The 6,775-nt window shown below is 49.4% G+C and overlaps 1 long non-coding RNA gene across 1 annotated transcript; it reads left to right on the top strand.

Annotated features, from left to right (window-relative positions):
• Positions 1 to 564: 564 nt before the first annotated feature.
• Positions 565 to 1,384, top strand: LOC114001345. Its single transcript, XR_003545515.2, has 2 exons — positions 565 to 602; positions 1,214 to 1,384. It is a non-coding gene; the product is annotated as an uncharacterized LOC114001345 (long non-coding RNA).
• The last annotated feature ends 5,391 nt before the right edge of the window (positions 1,385 to 6,775 follow it).

Here is a 6,775-nt window from a genome sequence, read left to right as displayed (position 1 = left end):
ACTGGAGAAGTAAAGAGCCTGAAACCATGGGCAAGATTGCCCAGAAACATTTAACATTGACCTTGCTCTGCCCTTGTGTGAAAGTTGGCAGCCATTTATTGATTTCTACAGGACTAAATTTAGTCTGATGTTGAGACTTTTAGAACAAAAAGATCTCATGTTGCCGTGGTTTAACCCCAACCAGCAGCCAAGCCCCAGCAGCCACTCGCTCACTCCCCCACCAGTGGGACTGGGGAGGGAATCAGAAGGGTAAAAGCGAGACGACTCGTGTGTTGAGATAAAGACAGGTCAGTAGGTGAAGCAGAAGCCACACACATAAGCAAAGCAAAGGAATTCATTCCCTGCTTCCCATGGGCAGCAGGTGTTCAGCCATCCCCAGGACAGCAGGGCCCCATCACATGTAACAGTTGTTTGAGAAGACAAAGCCATCGCTCCAAACGTCCCCCCACCTTATTTACTGAGCATGACATCATAGAGTATGGAGTACCCCTTGGATCAGTTGGGGTCACCTGTCCTGGCTGTGTCCCCTCCCACTGTCCCACACTGCCCCAGCCCCCTCCCCAGCGTGGCCGTACGAGGGGCAGGAAAGGCCTTGGCTCTGGGTAAGCCCTGCTCAGCAATAACAAAACCATCTCTATTATAACCACTGTGCTCAGCACAAATCCCAAACACAGACCCATACCTGCCACTGCCAACAAAAGTAACTCTACCCCAGCCAAACCAGGCACAGGACTGGAGCAGTCAGTGAAGTATCAGAGTGCCTGTGAGGGGTGTGGGCCAGCCCTGCAGTACCTGCTGTATTTTTGCACATGTATAATTCACTGTGCTGTTTAAAGATAACAGACTGCAGACTGCTGGTTTTGCCTCCGTGTCATTAGTTTTTGGCTAAAAGCCTGTGGTGTAACGACAGTCCCACCACCCCACTGCTGCTTCCTTGGCAAGCCAGCGATGCCAAGAGCCTCAGTCACTGCCCTCCAAGCACAAACCACCACAGGGAAATGCTAACAACCTTTCATTAGTCAAAATGCTCCCAGCCCATGTGCTGAAGTGTATTTATCACCCCAGCATGGTTGTGTTGGCAGGTACCCCACACCCAACCTTTGCTGCTTTAGCTGTGCCACAGCTCCACGAACATCAGGTCCTTTCACACAGAAATGCCTTGAAAGCACAAACAAAATAATTTTTTCTTTTTTTTTTACTGCAATGTTTTTAGGTCAACGTAAATCAATGAAAAACATGTTACAGAGCAGCATAGAAGCTTCCATGAAAACATCATGAGAGTTAGTGGCTGAAGGAGCCAGAAATAATATTTAAACTTTCTCCTGGAGTGCTTTGAGAAAGACACAATGAGTAAAATGACTCTGGACATTTCATAGTAAACCAATGCTGATTGAGTTGGGCCTGACCTGAGGGCAGAATGAGATGACAGTGGCTGCTAGATAGGCAGCCTGGGGAGAGAAGGCAGCAGATGAACCAGCACAGCCCTGACCCGAGACAGGGACACAGATTCAAACAATGAGCCATCGGTGAATTGGCCTTGGCTGGGTTTGGCCTTTTGCCACAGCAACGCTTGTTGACGTTAGAGAGACGTTTTGCACATGCAGATACCTCCTGTTTGGCCGCTGATGCAGATCCAATGAATGTTAAGAAAATCATGACTAATCTCGCTAGCTCTGAGTTACTCCAGTATAAAAACTCCTGCACTGATAAGCCATGCACAGTTAGATGCAATGGTAGGTCTGTAATACCTTCCATTCTCTTGGATTTTCTCCAACAGCATATTCCATTGCCAGCTTTGTGGCTTAGAGTCTCTCTTTGTCTGCTTGGTTCATAGCCTGAGTTCCTTTCTTCCACCCTCATCCCCCCCCCCCAAAAAAAAAAGCTGAACTAGATTAATTCAGCTACTTACAGAAAAGTGATTCTGCTGCTTTTGAGAACCAGTATGAACAAAAAGAGCCTACAATTAGCATCCCACTCCAGGAAAGGCTAAGACCCTTCTCAGTGGGAAATGACTTTACTTTCCAGTGATGAATTTCTATTAGTGATTGGCTGTGCAGTTACTCCATGTCTCTGGGTGGACACAATGCTCAGTGCTCTGTATCCTCTTCAGAGAGCTGTGATGGAGGTCACAGACAGGGGCTATCAAATAGGAAACAACCTGCATTCCTATGCAGAGGAAAAATGGGTAAACCAGGTGAAATTCAAAGGTAAGTGTCAATAAGTTAATAAAGTGTTTCTCTGTTGATATTCCAATTCTCCTGCACAGATTTAGCCTTTTTCAGCTGAAGGACTCGGGAGCAGAGTTTGAGCACAAATTGTCCCCAACCCCTTGTGCTGTACAGCTGCTGATTTGCCACCAAAATATCCATCACTGGAACTTCATTCCTTCGCTAAATATTGTTTGCATTGTTCTGCTGCTGTATTTATCACTTCATTGCTGCCCTCCCCATCCCCAAACATTAAGCAGATCTCAGCCTTTGCAGTGCAGGGGTAGTGCAGCTCCCTGTGCTCCATCTCTATGCCAGGGTAAGACATTCCCCAAGCCCACCCTGCTCCAAAGAACATTTATTTATTACTCCCTTTAATTACTGGAAAGTGCAAAAGAGGCTGGACAGCTTCTCACAGGGCTCTGGCCCCCTCAAGCAACTTCCCAGCTCCTGTTTAATTAGCAACACAACTTTTGCCAACAAGCCCTACGTGCTTTCCCATGGATCATGAACTTGTGCCTCTGCACTTTCTGCCTGGAGCTGCCCAAGGGCAGAGATCCATCCAGCCTCCACCAGCCTCGGCCCTGCTTCTTAGCACACTCCAGCAGTCCCCAGCGTTGTCTCACCAAGGTGCTGATGAGTCCCAGCAGCCACTGGAGATGTATTTCCCTGGATCACAGAGCCTCAGCAGAGTCTCCAGCTGCTCCTTGTGCTGCTGTGTGTCACCTACAGTTCAGCTCACTCTGCTGCTCATCAAACAAACAGGGGTAAAACAGCCAGAACACGGAACTATGAACAGGCAGTTTCAGCTTCCACCCAGCTTAGCATGCTTATGCCTGGATTTATGTGTCAGAGTGAGACTAAACAGGGGAAGAAGGAGCCATTTGTCACCAGAGCACCTGCAGAAAAAGCAGCTCCAGTCCCTCCATGGCACTTGCAGCACAGCAGCCACCTCTGGGAGGGAGATGGATGGACACCAGTGACTCAGCCTGCAGAGAAAACTCTCCTTGCCAGGCTAGAGCCAAGATTCCAAGCCTGTTTCCAGACAAGTTCAATAGGACTGAAATGTACACCTAGGGGGGAAAATCTACAGTTTATAAAAAGTGTTGGTTAGGACTCACCAGACATCGCCACAGCAATTTGAAGCACTTCTACTAGTGCTGCTTCTAGTTTGCTTTTCCCCTTCCTATAATTCAGTCCTCCAAGTAAGGACTCTCACAACAAATATAAGGACATTTCATTTTGATAAATTTAAAACAAAGTGTTTTTCTAATCAGCCCCTCCCTATAACACACAATGGATTTAATACTTGTTTCCCCACCACAAATTTCACTGAACATTTTTAGTCAGCTTTATCTGCAGAATCAGGACATATGAACTTGTGTGATATTGGCCCTTCTTGAATTTGCAATTTAATCCAACACCTGTGCTAAGTGATTATCTGTGACTGAACAAGCAGCAGCAAATCTGGCCCCAGCCAGATGTTTGTAATGAAGTCTCCCAGTACAAATACATTCATACACTAACTCATGACCTAACTGGGAAGGGCTACAATTGACACTGATGTCCCCTGGCTGTTTTGTGCTGCTGTGGCAACAAACTCTCCCATATATTGTTAAATTTACTAACCATAGGTCCTTCATGGTCCTGTTTTTGCTGCTCTGCTCCTGCAAGGGCATCCACACTCAGGCAGCCCTTCAGTGGGGCACTCCTTGGTCCAGGGTTCCAGGGTCCCACCAGCCTGCCTGGCAGAAAGCAGGAAAAAAAGAAAAGAAAAATGAAATGGTAGGTTGTTTGTATTTCTAGGATGTTTGTGTTTCTGAGCCCCAGTGAGTGCTATAAATAGCAAAGATGACAAATGAAATTGATTTTTAAGTAGCCATTAAAGCAGCTGCTGTGGCTTTAACCCACTGCTGTGGGGTCCCCCCAGACCCCCAAACAGAGTGTGCAAGGGGAGCTGGATCCCTGCAGGGTCTGTGCCCGGGGCTCTGTGCCACGGCCAGGGGCGGGTGCCCAGCAGCAGGGGCAGGTCCTGTGCCTGCACCCCGGGGCTTCCAGCCCGGGGGACAAACCATTCTGTGACCTGTTAGAAAACATACTCTGACTGATGCTTCCAAAGCAGAATCTACCACCTGGAGTTCTGACACCTTCCCAGATTCCCGCCCTGTGTGGACAGAGGCCTGTCATGCTCTGGTCATGCAGCACTGCCCAGACACCAGGAATCCTCTGCACGGCAGGGAGGGCAAACCCGGGATCCGCTCTGTCCTCGGGGCTTCTCCCTCCTCCTGGCCAGCACAGCCCGACCATCCCTCAGACCAGCTACAGGGGAAGGTGAGCTCAGGGGCACAGTGGTGCCCAGCTCCTCACATCCCCCCTCACCCACCCCGACCCACGAGTCCAGGGTGAGACACAGTGTCAGGATTGACGCCAGTGGTGAAAAACAAAACCCCTCGTGTGTTGGCAGCTGAAATGCCAGGTAATTACTTAATTGACTCCATGATTTCCACGTTGGAGCAGCAGCCTGCAGCACTCAGGCTAAAAGCAGAAGGCCATTAGTAACGCTGGCAGCAGTTTATGTCCCAGCCCATGGAAAGCAGAAACCCGGGGCGTGTCCTGGTGCAGGATTTGGAGGCCCGAGAGACACCTGCATCCATCCAGCTGCCAGGAGCACTCACCTCTGCTGGACCCAGCTCCTGCTGCTCTAACCAAGACACAGACCCAAAGAGTCCAGAACTGAGAGATCCACTCAAGGAAACTAGAACAAAACTCAAGCAAGGCATACCACTAAAAATTCAGCATAGAAGTGGTTTAGCCCAGTTCCCCACTGGGTGGTACTGGGCAGACTGGCAGCAGCAGCACTTCCACCAGGACATGGTTGGAGCCTTGAGCTGGGCGGGGGCACCTGACCCACCTGAGGTTTAAATCAGCATCAAGAAGCAAAAGAGTCAGCAAAGTTAGAAAGATGCTGCAGAGCAGCACTGCCAGAATGGGGAAGTTCTGCTGGAACAAAACCATGTCTGGGGGCCAGATTGGCTGTGGGGCCTGTAGAACACTTCCTTGCACTTCTCAGACAGACCAGCTGCCACAGAACTTTCTAGGCCCTTGCCAATACACATCCTCAAACCAAAGGCATGTGGATCCTGGGCTCTGCCACTGCAATTAATGCCATCAGCCTTGTCCTGGGGAAGGCACTGCCCCCCCGCCAGGCAGGGTGGTCCGGAGGGCACAGCCAGTGTCACCAGAGGCCACCACAGCAGGCACACCCCAGGCACCACACACAGCCCAGCACTCAGCTAATTCAGCTGTCAGCACTGTACATCAATAACCTCTGCTTTCAAACACAGGTAATTGTCCCAGCTAAGCTGACTTTGGCAGGAATAAATCCACCCTGGCACCAGCTCACCAGGGACAATGGGTTTGGGCTTTGCTGCTCTCAGCTCACAGCAGCAGTACAGTGAGGCCACAGATCAGCTGGATCCAGAGCCACGAGCAAACAGGGCAAGGGAAGGGGTGGCTGAACATGAGGCTTGTCCCCAAAAGCCCTATGAACAATGTATAACTTTTTACAGGAAACAATCATTTATATAATTCCCATGGACTTCAGTTGCCACACCAGGGAGGAGGGAAGGCATTAGTCATGCACTAGCAGATGTTTTGACTTACGTAAGACTTATTTTTTTTTTCTTTCTTTTAAGAAAAAGGCTTTATCTCACCCTGGAGCCTTCTTGAGAGCCTACTCACTCTCGGCCATTGCCATGGCCCCTTTAGCCCAATGCTGTGTGGTGGGGCTCTGCTGGCTTCAGTGCTTGCCCAGTCATTGCTAAATATATTATTTTTAAAACATCTTTTTTAAAGGGGATGAAAAATGAACGTGATGACAGTTTAAAGACAGAAATTCAACACTAGTTTCACCAGTGTTCAGCAGCAGCACATAGGGGTGTGTAACACCGTCAGGGACGGTTATTTCTTGCCAGCTGAGACACATTGAGGGGGGAAACAAGCTCATTTGCCTTGAGCAGTGTAGGAAGGCTCGGGCTGGTGATGAGCATCCGCCACAGCCCTTCCCTAGGGGAGCGTGGCAGGCAGCACAGGGCCCTCACTCCCCATCCTGTCCCATCAGTACCCCAGAGACTGCAGGAGCTCCCTGGAAGGGCAGCCGAAGGATCTGCACCAGCTCCCAGCCGAGCTTATGCTCATATAATTTCCTGAGTGCCGCAGGCAGCTGGGTATCTTAATTAAGATATTTATCTTCATTAAATAGAACCGGACACATTTGCATGTCCAGAGACGTGTCTTGCTCACGCTGTTGGTGCTTGGGTGGAATGAGGAGCTGTCGGAGGGTGTCTGGCCTTTGGATGCTGTCAGGAAGGTGTTATTAGATTTAAAGGTCTGGGATAAGCTTTGCTCCAGAGCTGTTTCTAAGACACAAACCTCCACTAACTTTGCAGCATGAAGGACTACAAGCCCAAGTCTCTGGAATATTCCTGAGGAGGGAAGTGGCATCTCTGTGGCACAAAGCAATGCTGGTTTACCTGCAATACTTACACTGATCTCAGTGCATGAGATAT

This window comes from Pipra filicauda, unplaced genomic scaffold (assembly GCF_003945595.2).
Source record: "Pipra filicauda isolate LSUMZ 115617 unplaced genomic scaffold, ASM394559v2 scaffold139_size1960392_pilon, whole genome shotgun sequence".
Lineage (NCBI taxonomy): Eukaryota > Metazoa > Chordata > Aves > Passeriformes > Pipridae > Pipra > Pipra filicauda.
The sequence above is the reverse complement of the archived record's forward strand: the minus strand, read 5'-3'. Positions and strand labels throughout refer to the sequence as shown.